This window comes from Monodelphis domestica, chromosome 1 (genome assembly GCF_027887165.1).
Source record: "Monodelphis domestica isolate mMonDom1 chromosome 1, mMonDom1.pri, whole genome shotgun sequence".
NCBI lineage: Eukaryota > Metazoa > Chordata > Mammalia > Didelphimorphia > Didelphidae > Monodelphis > Monodelphis domestica.
Window position 1 is genome coordinate 684,333,474 of NC_077227.1, and position 22,009 is coordinate 684,355,482.

Below are 22,009 nucleotides of genomic sequence, written 5' to 3' on the forward strand. Positions count from 1 at the left end.
CCGAAGCATTGTCCAATAATAGTGTTCCCTAGTTCCTGACATATCCATCTTTGGAATTAGGGAATGATAAATCAGAATCGCCCAATATTATTGAGTCTTCCCAAAATAAGCAGGTATTCTCTGTTTCCACAACTTAATACATTTTAAAATAATGAATGGCAATGATAACAAGCAATGATTTTTTGTATGATAGGTTCAAAAGTTTTCTTTAAAAAATAAAAAAGAGATGGTAAAAATGTGTGGTTCATAATTATTATGAATAAATATATTTTGACAGTGTATTTAAACATATCTGGTAACAACTTGACTCATTTCACTTATCTTTCTGAAAATATTTAAAATATTCTTCCTATTCCATATTATTCATTTCTAGAGAAATTTTCTAATAAATGAGAATACAATTTTTTTGCAGAATTTATAAAGAATCTAGCCCTTAGCAAATATTCAAACACTGTAAAATCCCAGTGAATATTATTGGCTAGTACTCTAATAACATAATATTTAGATCTCCTAGCAAGGTAAATAGCACTATGCGGAGTCAAAATTGCTAACTTAAGGACTTTTGCTTCCCAAACTTGTTATTACTTAGAACACCACTCATAGGATTTGTATATCATATGTATATAAACATATTAATATTTATTTTATTTGCAAGAATGTTTTGCTGTTAGCAGCAGATCAGACCACAAATACTTTTAACATGGCAATGATTAGAAAGTAAAATAGAATGGGGAGCTAGGTAGCATAGAGGATAGGGAGGACCTGTGTTCAAACCTGGCTGTGTCACCCAGGGAAAGTAATTTAATTCAATTTCTCTACCCCTGACCTTCTGTCAGAGAGTTGTTACTAAGATAGAAACTAAGGGCTTAGTTTTTTAAAAAGATTCTGATCATGACCACTTCTCTCCTGCATGATCCTATCACAGATCCTGAGAATTTTGACCTTAACCTAACACTCTATATCAATGTTTTCTCTTTTTTTTTTGCCTTTAACTTGTTATTAAGAGGATTCCTGCAGTGGCAATATTTCTCTGTTGATTATTAACCTTTAAGTGTCATAGGAGAATTAAAATATTCTTCCTGATTTCTTGACTCTTTTTTTCCTTGAGATTTGGAGAAAACACATGAATATTTCCTGATAAGTGATAATCCATGTTATGGCCATTAATCAAGAGAAGCCCTGCCTCCTGACTTTTCCTGGTCCTCTTCTCGGTTCCCTTTATACTATTTCACTTGGTGATCTCATCTACTCCTAAAATTCCATCTCTTGACTCTGAACTTTTTCACTAGATATTTAACATCCCTAAAATGCTCTCATTTTCATCTCCTAGCTTTCCTGGTTTCCACCAAATCAGAGCTAAAGTTATATTTTCTTCAAGAAGGCTTTCCCAGTCTTCTTTATTTCTTATTTCCTTCCCTCTGAGACTATGTACATATATACCGTACCTATATTGTTTATATGTAGTTGTTTTCATATTGTGCCCCTCATTAGTCTGTGAACTTCTTTAGGTTAGAGACAAAAAAAAATAGTCATTTATAGCCCACTGCTTAGCATAGTCTCTGGAAAATAAAAGTTCTTAATTAATGCTAGTTTGATGATTTATAGTCCTTTGATATGATCTAAATTTTCGGGATGAAAGAAATCTGATCATCATCATACTCACATTCTTGAAAGATGTAAAGATTAAAATTTAGGGGAGATGGGGAGACTGAGGCAGGTAGAAATTAGTTTCTCTCTGCAAGGAATATATATTTTTTAGAGGTTTATTAAAGGTTAAAGATTAAGAATATACAAGTAAGAAACATGTGCCTAGGCCAGAGGCCTAGACAAAATAACCTCACATCATGGAAGAGACGCCTCTGCTCCAAAAACGGAAGTCCAAAAGGGCCCGAGCCCTTCAAAAGCCTTTGCTTAAATATCTTCTCGATCTCGGCCCAGGTGAGATTACAAGGCATTCTGGGGAAGTGGAGCAAAGGCTCATGGGGATTGTAGTCCTGTATTCGAGTCTATTTTTTACAAAGAGGCTATTGGAAAATGGAATGGGGGACATGTATAAAATATAAGGGAGTTAGTAAGTCAGCAAGCATTTGTTAAGCATTTGCTACATGAAATATAAATGCAAAGGAGATGTATAGGCAGCATGCAATGAAATATTTGAGATGGTGAACTCTTTCAAAAAGAGTAGGGAATGGTAGGATGGGAATAAATGATAATGATGGAAAGTGACACTTATGAACATTTTTCCTCCTGGTTGTAAGGCACAGCCTTAGCAAAGACATTGAAATGGAAAACAAGCAATTGTATCTAATGTGTCAAATATTTTTCCTTTTTTCCTATGGGTGCCTACACATAGAATAAAGATGCATGCTGATTCCTTTGGAGAAACTTTACCTGAAATTCCAAATGTTAGTCTATTTGATAGTATTACAGATTCACAAATCAAAAACTTCAGAGTTCATCATTTCACAATAGAGGTTGCTAAGGCTCAGAGATATCGATTTGTTTTCATGAGGTCATTTCTGGGGTATAGATTCAAATGCTCTGACTCCAGAATTAGTGAGTCCCTCTTTGCCTAGCACCTGAAACAAATCCTACCTATTCACATTTTTAAAATGACAACCAAAATAATATAGTAGAATATTATTCTTCTAGAATGTGGGAAACAAGGTCTTGAAAAATTCCTATTAGGAGTGAAATGATAACCGCAATAAAGCATGATGATCAACTATGAATGACAACAATGATCAGAAATGGAAGAATCCAGGAAGACTCTAGGGGACTCATGTAAAGGAAAAAAAAAAAGGCTATCCACTGCTATAGAAGGAACTAATGAAAGCTGAATTCCAATTGAAGCATATCATTCTTTACTTTATTTCCTCCTTGAATTTTTCCTAGTGGAAGTGATATTTATCTTCTTTCATAGCATTGAGAACATGAATATATATATATATATACATATATATGATAACACACATACAACTTATATGCTTTCTTGAGGAAGTACAAGGGCTGAGAGGGAAAGAACATGGGTTGTAAAATGCCAGAAAATAATTATTAAAAATTGTATTGATTTGTAATATGGAAAGTTATCATTTAAACAAGGAATTATGCTTTATTAGGCACCAAAAGTCTAAAATCATTCTATGTTTTTTTTTTTTCAGAAGCCTGAATGTCTCTAAGTCTCTAAGTTTTCCAGTAAAATGGAATGCCTAGGAGTAGAAAAATAGCCAATCCCTAAAGATGTGACTTCTAAAAGTCACAGGCTATCTTCTAATCCTAATTTTTATATTGGTTTATTGTCTTCATTAACTTCTACATTATAGTACTTCTTAAAACCCAAAATCTTATAATGATACTTTAGTGAAAATGGTGGACAGGACTAGAGGGGAGGAGGCAGAAGGACTTTTCATCTTTGCATTGCTTCTGCTCCTATTCGTATTAGGACACTAGCTTGATCCTTTAAAGCTTCACATCTCTCCCTATCAAACAAATTTTATTTTGTTTTTGTTTCTAGTTTTTTAGTTTTTTTTTAATTTTTTTAACCTTAGATCTTACAGATTTGAAGGCATTCATGAATTTGTGTGAGAAAAAATACATCTTTATTTCAATAAAAATAATTTTCTTCATTTCTATTTAATTATTTTTACGTATTTAAAAACATTTGAGCTCATATGTTTTAATAGACTTCCAGAGGGCCTCATAACACCCACATACACACACACACACACACACACACACACACACACACACACATACACACACACATACACAAAAATGCAAATGTTAAGAACCTTTATTTTTAAGAGGGGGATGAATTTTTATTTTATCTCTCTTAGTCAATTACAGTTTATTAAGATCCTATTATGTACCAAACACTGTGCTAACTGTTGGAGATACAAAGAAATAAAAAAACAAAACAAAATAATAACAAAAAATCAGTTCCTGGACTCAGAGAGTTGATATTCTAATGTGGGAGACAATATATAAAAATTATATTTAAAATGGATGCTTACAGGATAATTCAGTAGTAGTTACTGAGGGAAGACACATCAAAATAAGGAAGATTATAAAAGGATTCCTACAGAAGGCAGGGCTTTGTGTGAGGATTAAAGGAAGTTATGGAAAATAGGAAGCAGAGATGAGCATGGAGGGCATCACAGGAATGTAAGACACTCAATGAAAATGCTTAAGAGTCAGAAGATAGTGTCTCATGTCAAGACCATCAAGAAGTCCAGTATCTGGAAAGGGAGGAGGGGGGTCTGGTTGTAAAATATTTTAAAAGGCAAACATGACTTTATATTTGATTCTGAAAGGGCTAGATATTCCCTGGAGTTATCAGTCAGGGAATGGTGGTGTGAAATCGTTTAATCTTCATTTTAGGAAGATCAGTTTGATAGCTGAGTCAAGTATGTACTGTAAATGGGAAATAATACAGAAGCCAACCAGTAGGCTATCACAATAATCAAAGTGAGAAGGAATAAGGAACACAACCACATTATCAGAGAAGAGAAGGAGGTGCATGAGAAAGATATTAGGAAGGTCAAATGACAGGATTTGACTACTGATTGCTTGTTGGTATGGGTTTTAAAATGGAACGAATTGAGGATGACACCTAGGTTGAGAGGCCAAGGGAAGGGGAGGATCATGATACCTTTAAGAGTAATAAAGAAGTTGGGAAAAAAGAAAAGTTTAACTGGGAAATATGAGTTGAATTTTAGACATATTGAATTTAAGATGATCCAATTTGAGATGTCTAATATATAGTTAGAAAGGAAAGACTGGAAATGAGGTTATGAGAGAGGCATATCTTTTTTTCATTTTTTCATTTTTATTTGGTCAATTTCAAACATAATTCCTTGGTTATAAAAATCATGTTCTATTTCTTCTCCTTTCCTCCACCCCTACCACAGCTGACACGCAATTCCACTGGGTATTACATGTGTCCTTGATCAGAAACTATTTCCATGTTGTTGGTGTTTGCACTAGGATGTTCATTTAGAGTCTATAACCCCAATCATATCCCCTCGATCCATGCAATCAAGCAGTTGTTTTTCTTCTGTGTTTCTTCTCCCATTGTTATTTCCTCTGAATGTGGATAGTGGTCTTTCTCATAGATCCCTCCGGGTTGTTCCGGAACACTACATTGCCACCAGTGGAGAAGTCCATTACTTTCGATTACACCACAGTGTATCAGTCTCTGTGTACAAAGTTCTCCTGGTTCTTCTCCTCTCACTCTGCATCACTTCCTGCAGGTTGTTCTAGCCCCCATGGAATTCCTCCAGTTCATCATTCCTTTCAGCACAATATTATTCCATCACCAACATATACCACAATTTGTTCAGCTATTCCCCAATTGAAGGGCATCCTCTCATTTTCCAATTTTTTGCCACTACAAAGAGCACAGCTATGAATATTCTTGTACATGTATTTTTCCTTATTAGAGAGAGGCACATCATAGAGTCATCTACATTGAGATGATAAGTGAAATCACTGTAATTGATAAGTTCACCCAGTAAAATAGAAGAGGAGAAGGGAAGAAGACCAATGCTAGAACTTTGAGGGTCCCTCAAAATTAGTGAGCTTAATGTGGTTATAAAACCAGAAGAGGGAACAGAGAAAGAATAGAAATGAAGTGATAGGGAAAGAGAAGGGAAGGGAATGGGGAGGGGAAAAAGGGAAAAATTAAAAATCTAAAAAGAAGAAAGTATCAATGAGTAGGCAGTATTGATATTTTCAGAAGCTGAGAACAAAGGTTGAGAAAAAGCAATTTTGGCAATTAAGAAATCATTAAAAGCTTTGGAGAGAACAGTTTTGATTGATTGATGAAGTCAAAAGCCATACTGCAAAGAATTAAGAAGGTAAGAGGAAATGAAGTGGAAAGAGACAAGAATGAGCATTTAAGTGAGACCAACTAAGAACTATGAACTCTGCTAAGACATTTTTACAAATATCTCATTTAATCCTCAGAACAACTCTGCTAGGAAATTATTATTATTATCATTCCCATTTTTGAGTTAAGGGAACTGAAGCAAACAGAAGTTAATTGACTTGCCCAAGGTAATATAACTAATAAATTCCTGAGTTCATGTTTGAAATCATTTCTTCCTGACTCCTGATACAGCATTCTATCCATTATGACCCTACCACCAGAACTCCCATGAAACTTATATTTTCTTCATCTATGTCTAATATAAACAAGCTCTGTATGTGTGCACACACATGTTTGTGTTGACACACTTGCAGAAGGGTATCAGTAATTTTGTACATTAGTACTATCATTTATCCATGTCATTCATATAGGACATTCCCCTGTCCTTACTTTTCAGCCTCTCCCACAAATTTACTCCATGTTAAAACAGTGTGACCATTACTATACTCTTCAACAGAATTCAACAAGAGTGATTCCTTTATTCCATAACCACTCATCATCCTAAGAATGCTGCCAACAAAAAAAAAAATTGGGATTATATATAAATTAAATCCGAAACAAATATGCATTCAGTCTTTCTAATGAGAAGAGTGTAACTAAACTTCATACTTCCCTTCTCTTTGTGCCAGCTCTCTAACACACATACCACTAGCTTAGCCTCTGGCTCATGAGTTCCATTCAAGAGAATAGTAACAGTACCACTCACTTCCCTCTCAAATGGGACCAGATGTTCCAGTTGCTCCCAGGCTTTGGAAAATTAACATTTTAAGCAGTCATTGTAGAAACATTCAAATCTCTTTAGTCTCTGCTTCATGAAAGCTCACTGAGTGGATTCCGGGTAATGATGAGAAAGAAGAGACATCAGAGGAAAACTGATGGGCATAAATTGGTGAGCTTAGAGGCATCCTACATGTCTGAGGACACCACTCAAGTGAACAGTTTAATGGAGATGTAAGCAACTTTAGTTCTTGCATATTACACTTTTAACCTGGCATTAGAGTATAGTCCTCTATAAGAATAGCCACAGATATTTGGCAAATTTACTAGGGTCATCATTTATCTATGATTAGGAAAAAAATAAACAAAAAAAGAGAAAGGACAAACAGGTGTCATGATTTCACACATGCAACAGAGGGCTACTCACCTTGGCTTTTCAGATCAATAGTTTTATTCACTAAATATTAGGAAAGAAAGAGAGAGACAGAGAAAGGAAAGGAAAGGAAAGGAAAGGAAAGGAAAGGAAAGGAAAGGAAAGGAAAGGAAAGGAAAGGAAAGGAAAGGAAAGGAAAGGAAAGGAAAGGAAAGGAAAGGAAAGGAAAGGAAAGGAAAGGAAAGGAAAGGAAAGGAAAGGAAAGAAGGAAAGGAAAGGAAAGGAAAGGAAAGGGAAGGGAAGGGAAGGGAAGGGAAGGGAAGGGAAGGGAAGGGAAGGAAGGGAAGGGAAGGGAAGGGAAGGGAAGGGAAGGGAAGGGAAGGGAAGGGAAGGGAAGGGAAGGGAAGGGAAGGGAAGGGAAGGGAAGGGAAGGGAAGGGAAGGGAAGGGAAGGGAAGGGAAGGAAGGGAAGGGAAGGGAAGGGAAGGGAAGGGAAGGGAAGGGAAGGAAGGGAAGGGAAGGAAGGGAAGGGAAGGAAGGGAAGGGAAGGGAAGGGAAGGGAAGGAAGGGAAGGGAAGGGAAGGGAAGGGAAGGGAAGGGAAGGGAAGGAAGGGAAGGAAAGGAAAGGAAAGGAAAGGAAAGGAAAGGAAAGGAAAGGAAAGGAAAGGAAAGGAAAGGAAAGGAAAGGAAAGGAAAGAGATAAAGAAAGAAAGAGAAAGAAAGAGAAAGAAAAGAAAGAAAGAAAGAAAGAAAGAAAGAAAGAAAGAAAGAAAGAAAGAAAGAAAGAAAGAAAGAAAGAAAGAAAGAAAGAAAGAAAGAAAGAAAGAAAGAAAGAAAGAAAGAAAGAAAGAAAGAAAGAAAGAAAGAAAGAAAGAAAGAAAGAAAGAAAGAAAGAAAGAAAGAAAGAAAGAAAGAAAGAAAGAAAGAAGAAAGAAAGGAGGGAGGGAGGAAGGAAGGAAGGAAGGAAGGAAGGAAGGAAGGAAGGAAGGAAGGAAGGAAGGAAGGAAGGAAGGAAGGAAGGAAGGAAGGAAGGAAGGAAGGAAGGAAGGAAGGAAGGAAGGAAGGAAGGAAGGAAGGAAGGAAGGAAGATCCCAGAGTGAGAGTATTTTTTTTAATTTTATGAAATTTCAGTTCTAACTCTGCTACCAGTCTTTGCATTTTAAAAGCAGAACGTAAAAGATGCAGCAATAAGTTCTCTGGCAAAGATGACCAGAAGAAAATGCTGTGTTTTGGTTAGAAACCACACAGGTATATGTCCTAATGAATGGCGCCCATTGTCCAGTATCCCATTATAGTCTGTAGATAATTCCCCTATATTGTGTCAATACTACAAACAACAACAAAAAGAAAACATGTTTTGCATCTTGACTCACCTCATTCCTGCCTATTACCTTGGAAATCTCACATTACTCTCAGTTTGTTCATCTATACAATGGAGGAAATAATGTTCTAAACTAACATGATATTATACTAACACTTTACATTTTGTTTGAAGGACCAGGTAAAACAGCTTTAAAATATAAAATGCCATAATAATGGAAAATATTATTATGAAAAAATAATAAAATAAATATTCATATAGTGCTTGGAAGTTTGCAAAACACTTCATATGATATTTCATTTTGTCCTCAAAACAATAAAGGATTTGCAATTATTCCCACTATACATATGTGGAAACTTAGACTGAAAGAGGTTAAGTGACTTGCCCAGGGTCACATGGTCTATAAGTTTCTGAGGCAGGCTTGAGTCTATTTTTCTGACTCCAAGTCTAAATAATTCACCCACTGTACCACCTAGTTGTATTCATGGTATAGAAATATATCCAAAGTCAAAGTCAAATTGGAGGTAGGTAGAAGGAATCTAGATAACTAAGTCAAGGTTTTTTAAAATTATATATATATATATATACATATATATATATATATATTTCTCAATTGCAAGTAAATATAATTTTAATAATCATGTCTCATGTTTTACAGCACATATTCTCTCCTTTTATCTCTCTCTTTCCACCTTCTGGAGATGGCAAGTAATATGATATACATAAGTGATGGTGAATCTTTTAGAAAGGTGGGAGATGTCCTCAGGTGCACATGGAGAAGAGGAGGGCAGCAGCCTGTAAATCTCAAAATTTCTTAGACTTATAAATGTTGGAAATTTCACCATTGGGAAATTTCATACTTGAAAAATTTCCTATTGATAGTGGGTCTTGACTATTGGAATGTGAATCCCATTGGCATGGGAGATTCCTTTTCCTTCCCTTCTTAAGATTACTTTAGGACAGAAACCTTTTGCTGAACAATGGAAAGGGCTTTGACCTATGCTTAAGCATAGAACAGGAATTTCTTTGAGTCATGATTGATTTTAGAATTGATACAATGGAGATACTTGGAATCAATCTCCACCCTATTCAGTCCTAACAGGATTGAGGAAGGGCTGTAGCCTAGATCAAAATTTAATTATTTCAATCTCTACCCTACTCAGGTTAACAGGATTTAGAAAGGGCTGTAGCAAAGGATCAAAGATTTAATTATTTGAAAATATGACCTTCAACAGACATGTGCAAAGCCAGAAGACCTCTGGGCGGTCCTGGGTTAAGCTAGAGCCTCCATTGGCACAGGGAAATTGATGGACAGGTGATTGGTAGATGTGAGGACTGAGGGGAAGGAACTTGGATGGTTTTCCTTAAGGATAGGGGGGTCTGAAGACAGGAGGTGGTGGTTGAGGAGTTTGTCTGAGTGGTGGGAGTGTGCTCTAAGAAGCTTGCTCTGAAGGAAGCAGAAGGTGGGGGTCTCTGAGACTGTTTCTCCATTTTGGTCACGTGAGTAATAGGGACTGATCTCTTTTCTTTGCCCCAGCTATCTAAGGGCTTGGGCCTTGGCCCAGCCTAAACAGAAGGGGTATTTAAGCCCTATTCCCTTCTCTCCCTTTTTCTCTCTCTCTATCTCTAATTCCTTTCTTCCTCCTATTGTAATTAAACTCCATAAAAGATTGACTGCTGACTTGAGTTTTCATTTAGGAATTACATAGCTGAATTCCTTGGCGACCTTAAATTAATATATATCAGTCTTTTAAAGTGATTTCCTTGTCACAAGCCCAACCTAAAGTCTCTCCAGTTTTCTAGTAATGAACTCTGGGGATCTCTATGCTCAGGCAACTATTAGCATGCCCACAGAGAGGGCTTTGAGTGTCCCCTCTGGCACATGTGCCATAGGTTTGCCACCATGGATATAGATTTTATATATATATATATATATATATATATACATATTTCCATGTTCATGTTAATGATGCTTTTTTAATGAAACTTGTCATTCCCATCTTACTTGATGAATTATTGATAAAGAAAGCTCTAGGAAAGCTTCTGACTATAGAATAATGTCTATATTATCCTTTCTTTTAAATAAAGACTATAAGCCAAAGCTAGGCATGATGACTCAATGAAAATGATAACCCCAATTCAAAAAGGATGGAAATGAGTTGAATATAATTTACCAAATAAGTTCTTTGCAAAGATGGAGGTCAAGGATGGATTTAACTCTAATTTTGCAAGTCTTTATTCAAACAAGAAAATATTCCTACAGAAAAGAAGTTGAAAATAATCATTTCTCAAGGAGTCTATTGACCTTCAAGCTATATGATACAGAAATCCTTATTACCCAACATAAAGAAAAAAAAGCAGCAATTGAGTCAATTACTTTGATATTTCATGTAATATTTATATTCATATACTTAGAACATGTATATTACTAATAAGATATTCATAGTGACATGGGGACTAGGTCTGGAAGAGTGCTAAGTCAAAAGTGGCAAAGGAGTCAGCAGGAACCAAATTAAAGTACAATTGGAGAATGGTTAACTATGGATTTATAGTTAAAAGTGCGCACACATATTTGTGCGTGTGTATATCTGCATTTATAATTTTAATTTGTGTGTTGCACATGTATACACAATAATAATGTTAATTTGTGACTTTCTAAGTCAGTATGCAGTTTGTAAGAGTTTGACAAAATTTCTATAAGTGATTCTATGGTAAAATTGCTTAATACTTCAGTTAAGGAAATAGACTCAGAGATGCCAATTAATTTGCCTAAGTTGAAATACTTTGTATCATAAATGGAATTTAAACCTGTATTATAATATTCATATTGTTGATTTTAATAATTAAAATATTGATAATGATTGATGTATTAATAATTGTTATTAATAACCAAGTGATATAAAATTCCTATTATATAGATCCTGAGGTCTACTATGGTTAAAAAAAGGTCACTCAGCTAATAGCCTTCCCTATTTCTAGTACCTGAATTCAAATTTTTGGACTCCAAATTCTGTGCTCTATTCAGTATATCTCCTTGACCATTTGGCCTAGAAAAGATGGGAGAAAATAATCACTGAGGGAACTTCAAATGCATTCTGATATTTTATGAACACAACCAGAATAATGTTATCAGTATCTGCCAACTTACATAGTATTGGGACCCCTGCAATCAAGGAGTAATTCTAAAAAAAATCCTTTATTGGAGACGTGGTATGGCATAATAGTTGCTGAAATTTGGAGTCAGAGGGCTTGAGTTTCAATCTGAATTTAGTAATTTTCTACTTTCTTAATCTTTGGAAATCCATTTAAAATCTCTAATATTCAGTTTTCCACCCTTGTGTAGCATACATACTCTCACTTTTACCTTTTCCCCAGAGCCAAGAAGTCTAAATCTCTCCTGAAGGTACTAGGTAACCCTGAGGGGTTTATGAGAATGACTTTTCTACTACCACCAGTTCAAACCCACATTAGCTATTTTCCCCCTCATTGATAGAGGCAAATAGAGACCTGCCTCAATTCCATTCAAACAATTAACATTATTTAGCTTTTACAAAGAAATATTTACTATAAAACTACAGGAAAAATAATTATACAAACATTTCCCCTGATATTTTCAGTTCATGACCTATAATACCTTCATTACTATTGGGATATGCTAAAAATTTAGCTTCAGTCCTATACAGACTTGGTCCTAACATATGTATGTGTGCATATCTATATCTATTTCTGTATTTTGTCTATGTGTCTATATCTATATCTTTGTCAATGTCTATGTCCATATATATGAATTGATAGAGATAATATAAACATAGACATTGATATAAATATATAAAGATAGCATTGTTCTGGACTCTGACTGCAGGGATTATTTTTGCTAGCCTCTCAACAAAGGTGAGAAACTACTCCCTGAATACAGGACAAAGAATATTGAAGGAAAAATCCAAAAATTGAACATTATTTCTCAGGTCAAAATGGACTAAGAGGAGGCAAAGTCTCTGAAGCCATTCCCCATATCATATGATCTCTTACCAGGTTCTGGATGCTAGGAGCAAAAAAGGTCACTGAGATTCCCTGTAGTCAAATAAAACAAAGAGACAAGTCACAAAATAAATGAAGCCTTTTAAATATATACTGATATTTCTACATACAAAGTCAATTGTAATCAGGTTTTCTCTGAATATTTGGTAAATCAATCTGTCACCCAATAAACATTATTTAAACACCTGCTAAGTGCCTCACACTTTGCCAAACACTGGGGATAAAAAGAGGCAAAAGACAATCCTTGCCCTGAGGAGTTTATAATTTAAATAGGAACAAATAGCAAATCTGGATAACCGTACAGAATGTACTAAGGAATGACCACACATGGTCCACATTCTCTCTATCTTAAACTAATGGTATCAGATTAAAATAGGAGAAGAATCCTGCAGCTTCATATCATTCTACAAAATAATAAATCAACTGTTATACTGATATATGTTATACTGATTTTTTTAATTTTGCTAAACATTTCCCAATTGAATTTTAAATTGGTTTGGTCATGTAGGACTTTTGCTCTGGGTTGGTGGTCCCTGGATTTCAAATTGGACAACTTTTCCTTATATACTTCTCTTGGACTTTAGCTTCCCCCAAGTTCTTCAATTAGGAATATTACATCAAGTCAAAGAGCTGAAGTTGTTTGTAGGCAGCTAAGATGGCAAAGTTAAAATTATTCTTCTTGGAACCAGGAGAACACTATACACAGAAAGTGAAACATTGTGGATCATTTCAATGTAATGGACCTTGCTATTATAAGACAATCCCAAGGGATTTATGAAAAGTAATATTATCCAGATTGAGAGAAAGAACTTTGAGAGTAGAAACACAGAAGAAAAACAAATGACTTATCATTTGTTAATATGGATATATGATTTGGGGTTTGGGTTTTTAAATACTGTTCTATTGAAAAAAATGAATAATATGAAAACAGGTGTAAGTAATAACATATGTATAACCCAGTGGAAGTGCTTATTGGATCCAGGAGAGGGGGGAAGAAAATAAATTATGTCAACATGGAAAATATTTTAAAAATTCTAAACTCAAAAAGGAAGTCTACGCTTCTTAAGAAACAAAACAAATCAAAACAAAAATTCTCCTTGGCCAAACTTTATAGACACAAACACACAAAAAGAAAAACAAATCAACCCAAAATAAAGGAAAGCAGGAGGAATATGCCTCACTGGAGTAAGAAAAGGGAATTTCCCAAGAAGTACAGCATCTATGGGAACCAGTAGAATGTGGATTAGCCCAATATACTGAGAAATAGCTAGAGGAGATGAAGATACAGAGAGAGGGAACAATCCAGTCTCAGCCACTCAAAGACTATTAAAAGCATATTGGGCTTGAGACCCACAAACTTCAATGTGGCCCGAGGCAGTGAAGTGGAAGAGTGGGGGACTAGATTATCCAAAGCCACCTGGCAAGGGTGGTGAAGTTAGAAAGGGCAAAAACCCAACCTACTCCAATGTGTCCTGAGTCAATGAAAGGGCAAAGTGCCTGAAGCAGCAAAGCAACAAAGTGTGGGACCAGCCCAGCCTAAAGCACTCAGCAAGAGGACTAAAGGAAGAGCAGGCATGAGAGCAGTATATATCCATGTGGCCAGAGGCAATGAAGTGGCAAAGTACTTGAGGTGACTAAGAAACAGAATATGTGAGTAGCCCAACCTAAGCCACTTGGCAGGGGTAGAAAATCATCAGGGCAAGGATCAGTCCAGGTCATGAGATAACAAGAGCATTGGCAGCACAGTGAGCAGGATCTAGATAGCCAAAACAACTAAAATCTCCACATAGCAAGTCAGCAGGGCCAACTCCTTGATAACCAAAATGAAGAAGGAAAAAAAAGGTATCTGGGCCTACTGGAAGTATGAAAGAATAAATCTCTGCAAACTTGGAACAGAACAATGTTTCATCTATGCAAGGAACAGGAAAGAACCTTAAAGAGATATAAAGTAACAGTATAAAAAAAAACTAAACTAAAAAATGAGGAAAATACCAAGGAAAATACAGACCTTAGAAAGCTACCTTACTGAAAGAGAAGATCAAGGTACAAATTCCAATGAGGTCAACAAAGACAAGAAGGAAGCATGAAGCCTCAAAGTAATATGTGAAAGAATGCCAGGCTGCAAAATGCCTGGAAGAACTGGAAAAGAAGTTAAAAAATCAAATAATAAGACAATTCTCAGAAAGTCTCAAAAGCTGGAGCTGGGGGGGAGGGGCAATTCTGTGAAGAAATCAACTGACTAAATACTAGAATAGGCCTAAAGGAAAAGGGAGCATAAAATATAGTGTAGAAAGCAATTTCCTAAAGACTAGAATGAACCAACTGGAAATAGAGGTTTAAAAAAATGAAGAAAACTATTTCTTAAAGAGGCCAAATTGGTTAAACAGAAAAATAAACATATAAACTCTCTGAAGAAAATAATTTCCTAAAAAATTAGAATCAGGCAAAAAAAAGTTAACAACTTCATAGGATATCAACAAATAGAAAGAAAAAAAAATAAAGAGGAAAATCTGAAATGCCTCCTTGGGGGGAAAAAACCAACAAAACAAAAAAGCTATAATAAACTAAATATAGATACAGGAGAAATAATTAAGAAGCACTGGAATATCTGAATGCTATAATCAAAAGAAGAGGCTGGACACTGAACTGCAAGAAAAAACCAAGGAAAACTTCCCTGATATCTTCAAAAAAGAAAGAAATATAGAAGTTGAAAGAATCCACTGATCATCTCCTGAAAAAGACCATAAAATACAATATCCCTGTACTGTTATAGTCAAATTCCAGAACTTGCAGGACAAGGAAAAATAATAATAAACTTCCAGAAGGGAAAAAAAAAAACACCTCAAATATTATGAATGACATTATGTAGCCACAGGCAGCATTAATTAGAAGCTAGCACTTTTTCATTAAATGAAGAACTTCATCAACACAAGGGCAATGAAAAGGAATATACAAAAGAAGAAGGAAGGAAGGAGGTTAAATATTGTGAATTGTTGTCCAAAAAAAAAAATCAAGGAACAGGAAAGAAGTACACATGTGGGAAAGAAAAGGAAAGAAGAATGTAAACCATCTTTCATGAATAGGCACATAAGAGTCTTTACAGAGAAAGAGAAGATGGGAAGAGTGCAGAAGGCTATGCCTGAACCTTAATTTCATCAGAATTATCTCTAAGTAGAAATAACACTGATAGTCAGCTATAGAAATCTACCTTACCCTATTGGGAAGGAGGAGATAAGGAAGTATAAGAGAAATGGGGTATTTAGTCAAAAAGGAGGGCAAATTGGGGAAGGTGGGTCAGGAATAAAACATTTGTAAATAGGGAAAGACTAAAAGAGGAGTGAGGGAGGGGAAAAATGATGGCAGCAAAAACACAATGAATGATATTAACTGTGAATATGAATTCACCCTAAAAACAGAAAAGGATAGAGTGAATTAAAAACCAGAATTCCACAATATATTGTAAACAAGAAACATGTGAAGCAGGTAGTCATACACACCCAGTAAGGGATTAGAGTAGAGTCTACTATACCTCAGCTAAAATTATTTTTTTTTAAAAGTAGGGGTAACAATCATAATCTTAGGCAAAACAAAAATAAAAGTTGATTTAGTCAAAAGAGATAAGGAAGGAAATTGTATTGTGATACAAGGTTTATGAAACCATAAACAATGAAACAATATCAATACTAAATGTTATATCCACCAAGTACTATAACATCTAACTTATTAAGGAGACAAAACATTAGTTATGGTAGGAAATACATATGGTAGGAAATACATACTAAAATGTCACTGGCAAGGGATCTACTAGTAGATAAATACAACTAAACAACTCAATTAATTAAGGAAGTAAATAGAATTTATGAAAAGTTTGGTGATAGACCTCTAGAGAAAAAGTAAAGGGAATAGAAAGGAATGTATCTTTTTTTCTCAGTAGAACATGACACTTTCAAAAAATTGATAACATTATAGGACATAAAAGCCTCACAACCAAATGCAGAAAAGCAAAATTATTAAATGTATTTTTAAGACCATAATGCAATAAAAATGGCATTCAACAAAAGATAGTGGAAAAAAGATTAAAAATTAACTGATAACTAAATAATCTTATCCTAAAGAAAGAAACGGTCAAAGAACAAAACATAGAAACAATAATTTCATTAAAGAAAATCACATTAAGGAAACAACATACCAAAATTTATGGGATGCAACAAAAACTGTACAGAGGAAAACTCATATCTCTGAATGTTTACAACAAAAACATAGAGAAAAAGCAGCTCATTTGGTCATGCAAATTTAAGAAAATATAGATAATGGGGAAAAAACAGTTAAAGGCCAATTTAGAAATCCTGAAACTCAAAGGAGACATTAACCAAATTGAAAGTAAGAAAATTATTGAATTAATAAATAAAATAAGGAGATGGTTTATGAAAAATAAATAAAATAGACAAAGCATTGGTTAACTTGATTTAAAAAGAAGAAAAGGACCAGGTTACCAATATCAAAAATGGAAAAGTCAAAAACATAATAAATGGAGAAGAAATTAAAACAATTATTGGAAATACTTTCCCCAATTGCATGCCAATGAATCTGATAATCTAAGTGAAATATATTAATATTGACAAAAATGTAAACTACTTAGATTAACAAAAGAGAAAACAAAATACTTAAACAATATCATCATAGAAAAATTAATCTAGCAAACAATCAAAGAATTCTTGAAGCAAAAGATTCCAAGCACACATGAATTCACAAGTGAATTCTACCAAACATCCAAAGATCTATTAACAGTAATAACACATAAACTTTTTGGAAAAGTAAGGAAAGGAGGAAACTTCCATATTCCTTTATTGACAGAAGTAATGATAATGATACCTAGAAAGGCTAAATCAGTAAAGACTAAAACAGGCAAAGAAAATTATATACCAATATCCCTAATGGACATTATGTCAACCAATAGGTAAATTAATTTTAGTGGGATTATTTTTTATTATATTAGCTTGGCCTATCCATGAGTAATTGATGTTTTATTTTTTTTCTTTCCAAATGTTTAGGTTTGATTTTATTTGTGTGAAAAGTATTTTGTAATTGTGTTCTGGGTTTGTTTTTGCAGATATATTCCCAGGTATTTTATACTGTCTAGATTTTTTTTAATGGACCTTCCTTTTTCATCTCTTTTGGGTTTTGTTGATGGTAAATAGAAATGCTGGTGATTTATGAGTTTATTTTGCTAAAAATTGTTTGATATTTGCTAAATTTGTTAATTATTTTTATTAGTTTGTTGGTTGATTATCTGGAGATCTCTATGTTTACCATCACATTATCTTTAAAAATTATAATTTTGGTTCCTCATTGCCTATTCTAATTCTTTCAATTTCTGTTCTGCTCTTATTGCTAAAGCTAGCATTTCTAGAACAAGATTGAAGAATTGTGCTAATAATGGACATCTCTGCTTCACCTCTGATTTTATTGGATAGGATTCTAGTTTATCTTCATTACAGTTAATGCTATCTAATGGTTTTAGATAAACTAGATAAATTAATTTACCTATTCAATGACAATAAAACTTCCAAAATATTATTTTATAGAGCTACAAAAAATAATAATGTGTAATCATTATTATGAATCTGGAAGACCAAAGACCAAGAATATTAAAGGAATCAATGAAAATAAATATGAAGGAAGTAGGCCTTCCCATACCAAATCTTCAACTATACTATGAACAAATAATCATCAAAACAATCTGATAATGCCTAAGAAATAAATTGGTGGAACAATAGAATAGGTTAGTAATCAACATATAGTAATTGATGACCATAATTACATAGTTTTCTCTAACCACAGAGATCCAAGTTATTGGGGGAACCTCAGTGTTTGACAAAAATCTTCTGAGAAAAGTAGAAAATAGAATATCAGAAACTAGGCATAGACCAACATTCACGCCATACACCAAGATAAAGTTAAACTGTATGCTTCATCTAGGCATAAAGGGTGACACCATAAACAAATTTGGGGAACACAGAAAAGTTTATCTCCTAGACTTATAGGTAAGGGAAGAATTTATATCACATGATATCAAAAATATTACAAAATAAAAATTTTATAATTTTGATTAAATTAAAATTTTCTGAAGAAATGAAACCAATTTAATGAGATTAGAAAGAAAGCAACAAATAGGGGTATAAATTATAATGTCTCTGATAAAAGGCTACTCACTCAAATATATAGAGAACTGACGCAAATTTACACAAATAAAAAGCATTCCTCAAATGATAAAAACTCAATGGATATAAACAGTAGTTCTTAGAGGAAAAAATTAAAATCATAGTCTTATGAAAAAATGTTCTGAATCATTATTGATTAGAGAACTGGAAATTAAAGAATTCTGAGATACCACCTCGCAACCATAAGATAGGCTAAATATGACCCAAAAAGGAAAATGTTAAATGTAGGAGAGGAGGTGAGAAATTTGGGGCAGTAATACACTATTAGTGGAAGTGTGAATTGATACAATAAATCTGAATAGCAATATGAAGCCAGGCCCAAAAGTCCATCAAACTAAAACCCTTCAATCTAGCAATGCCATTACTGGACTTGTATCCTAAAGAGATCAGAGGTAAAGAAAAACTTATTTGTACAGACATATCTTTTTACAGTTATAAAGAATTGGAAATTGAAAGTATGTCCATCAAATGTGGAATGGCTAAAAAAGTTGTGTTACATGGTTGTAATGGAATATTATTATATCTTAAGAAATGAGAAACAGAATGAGTTCAGAAAAGTCTGGAAAGATTTACTTGAAGTGATACGAATTGAAATGAAGAGAATGAGGAGAATACTGTTTAGAGTGACAGGAAGATTGTACAATAATGAACTACAAAGAACAGGGGGCTTCTGATGAAAAATGCTGTCCTATCCACAGTGAAAGAAGAGATTGTTGGAATCATGAAAGCATGCCATCTTCCACTTTATTTCCTTCATGAGTTTTTTTTTTAATTTTATATATGATGTAAGTCTTTGGTCGCAGTAGGAAGAATATGGAAATGTGTATTACATGAAAGAATCTGTATATCCTATATCAGACTCTTTACTACCTGCAGGTATGAAGGGAGAGAAGAAAAGAATCTGAATTATAAAATGTCAGCAAACAATTGTCAAAATTCATTTCTATGTGTAACTGAAAAAAAAATGAATAAGGTGATGGTGTCTTTTTATACATTCTATTTCCCCCTTCCATTTATACATTGAAAACATTGACTTAGGTGATTATGGTGGTCCCTTCCATCTCTAAAGTCCATGACTATGTAATTCATATTTGTTACATTATTTTTAAAGGACTAGTTAAAATACAAGTAAACTATATTTTGATAGTTTTAAGGTTACAAACCATCATACACACATACACACATTATTTTCTCCGCTTCTCAAAATAATTATGTCAGATAAGGAATAAAAGTCTTGCATTTGATAGGGGAGAAAATGGAGGTCTGGACAAGTAAGTGGCATACTTCCATTCTTATAAAGCAGAACTAAGAACAAACCAAACTCAGTCCATTTTTTAAGTGCCAGGTACTTTTTACTGCAGCATGCCATGATTTTGAAAGGAAAAAAAAATGTTTATTGCCTTGTTACAAAGATATATTCTAAAGTTCTTTTATTTTTTTGCAAAGTAAATGTCAAATTTGTTTGGCAAAAGTCTAGAATTGACCATTATTCTCTTCCTTCACCCCCCCACCCCATTTTCAGAATGGCTGTCTGCCTGAGCTACTTATTTGCACAAAATAGCAGCACTTTCCCAAGCCAAAAGAAAATAAACGAAGGAAGTCACAAAAAAGGCTATTCCAGAATTTGCAAGCTATTGATTTATTTTTTCTCTTTCTATTATGACCCTTTGATCTACGATTTTATCATTTGACCTGCTTTAAATTAAACTGGAGGAGCAGTGGAGGAAATGAATGATGGAAAGTGATAAGAGTTTGCCCTCATAAATCTGAAATGAAGACTACAGGCCACTTGCTAACCTGTGCCAATTTTTGAAATGCTGGTTCCCGTAATGTCTTCAAATTGGCAGTTCTTATGGAAAATCATATTGGAATTAAACTCACTTTAAAAGAAAAGACATCTTTGAATGTTTGGGCTAAAAAAAAAAAAAACAGATCTTCAGCTTGTCAAAGGAGTTCTCAATTTTGCACATCCAATGCCTGGTTGATGGAGTTGGATTTTTATAATATGACTAGGATGAGGAGATCAGTCAGAAGAGATACTGATGGATAGAAAGACAAAGTAATTGATATACTTATTGTTTAGGTTTATATGGCTTTTTTGTTAGTTTAGGAAACAAGTTTCTAGTAATAAGTAATTGATATTGGCAATGAAATCAATCAATAAAATCAATCCATAAGTATTTATTAAATACCTTCTATGTTTCAGAAAGAAAATCAGAAAACAAAAGAAACTGTCACATAGGTTTGATGGAAGCCAAGATTTCTATCCAGTTCTTCTGATGTTAATGCAGTGATTTTTATTATTATTATTATTATTATTATTGCCTTGTCATGGACCTTACTAACCTCAAGTTTCTTTTCTCTAGTAATCTTAGACCTTCTTAAGTAGTTAGATGGTCCAGTGAGTAGAGCACTGGGCCTGGAATCAGGAAGATTTGACTACAGTAGATCTGGTCTCAGACAATTAGTTACTGAATGACCTTGGGCAAGTTATTTAACTTCTTTCATTTTTGTCAATTGCAAAATGAGAATAACACCAGTACCTATATTCCAGAATTTGCGGGCGAATCAAATGAGATAATATTTGAAAAGTGTTTAGCACAAAGTCTGCCAGACAGTGGGTGCTTAAATACATGCTTGTTCCATTCCATTCACTCCTGCCTGCCTCTTCATTAGAGATATGATCAAGTTAAAAAAAAATAGAATTCATGTTTTGCCTCTTCTACCTAACATCATATCCACTTTTTATTTCAGATGCTCAGAAGACCTGATGTGGGCAAAACATTGTAAAAATATAGAGGAAAGTGAAAGGAAGTGGATTAAATAATTTACAATTTATTTCCTTAAAGAGTAATTATTGAGCCTGGGACAAATAGCACAAAAGCTATTCAAAAAATCAGCACCTTAGCTAACTAATGGCAGAGTGTAGATGAAAGAACTCACTCATGGTAATCAATTCTTAAAGATGGTTTCCAAAATAAAAGCATAAAAATGGAACCTTTTAGTTTTAACTTATTATTATTATTACCAAGATACTAAAATCATTTCCAACATGTGTTCTCATTATCTTCTAAATTTTGGTTCCCTAAAGAAGGTCCCATTCTCCCTATCCTATTTATAATTCTGTATGTGCTGGAACATCCACCTTTCTTAGCCTTGGAGTTTCTGAGGGTATTGGGATTGTTTTTTTTTTTTTTCCTATTCTGTCTGACCCCGACTTCAAAAATTAGCTCCTAGTTTAACACTCCTAATAATCTATTAATATGAAATACACCTTTTATGAGGTTTTTGAGTCATCAACTGGTCAGGAAGAAAAATTACTGAAAAGAATAACTGAAGCATCAATTAAGTGAAGGGCTCACAGGTGTGTTTGTGGTATAGTTAAACTCTGCATTTTCAAAACCTTGGTAG

General features: G+C 34.0%; 1 long non-coding RNA gene across 2 annotated transcripts in view; it reads left to right on the plus strand.

Moving 5' to 3' along the window:
- LOC103095250 (uncharacterized) overlaps positions 1-21,615 on the plus strand; it is a 27,484-nt gene extending 5,869 nt beyond the window's left edge. The window contains exons 3-4 of one of the 2 annotated variants that reach the window (XR_008912178.1): positions 8,998-9,136; positions 21,353-21,615. This is a non-coding gene — a long non-coding RNA (uncharacterized LOC103095250). Of the gene's footprint in view, positions 1-8,997; positions 9,137-17,774; positions 17,850-21,352 lie in introns of those variants that run through there. The other variant, XR_008912180.1, reaches the window with a different exon arrangement.
- The last annotated feature ends 394 nt before the right edge of the window (positions 21,616-22,009 follow it).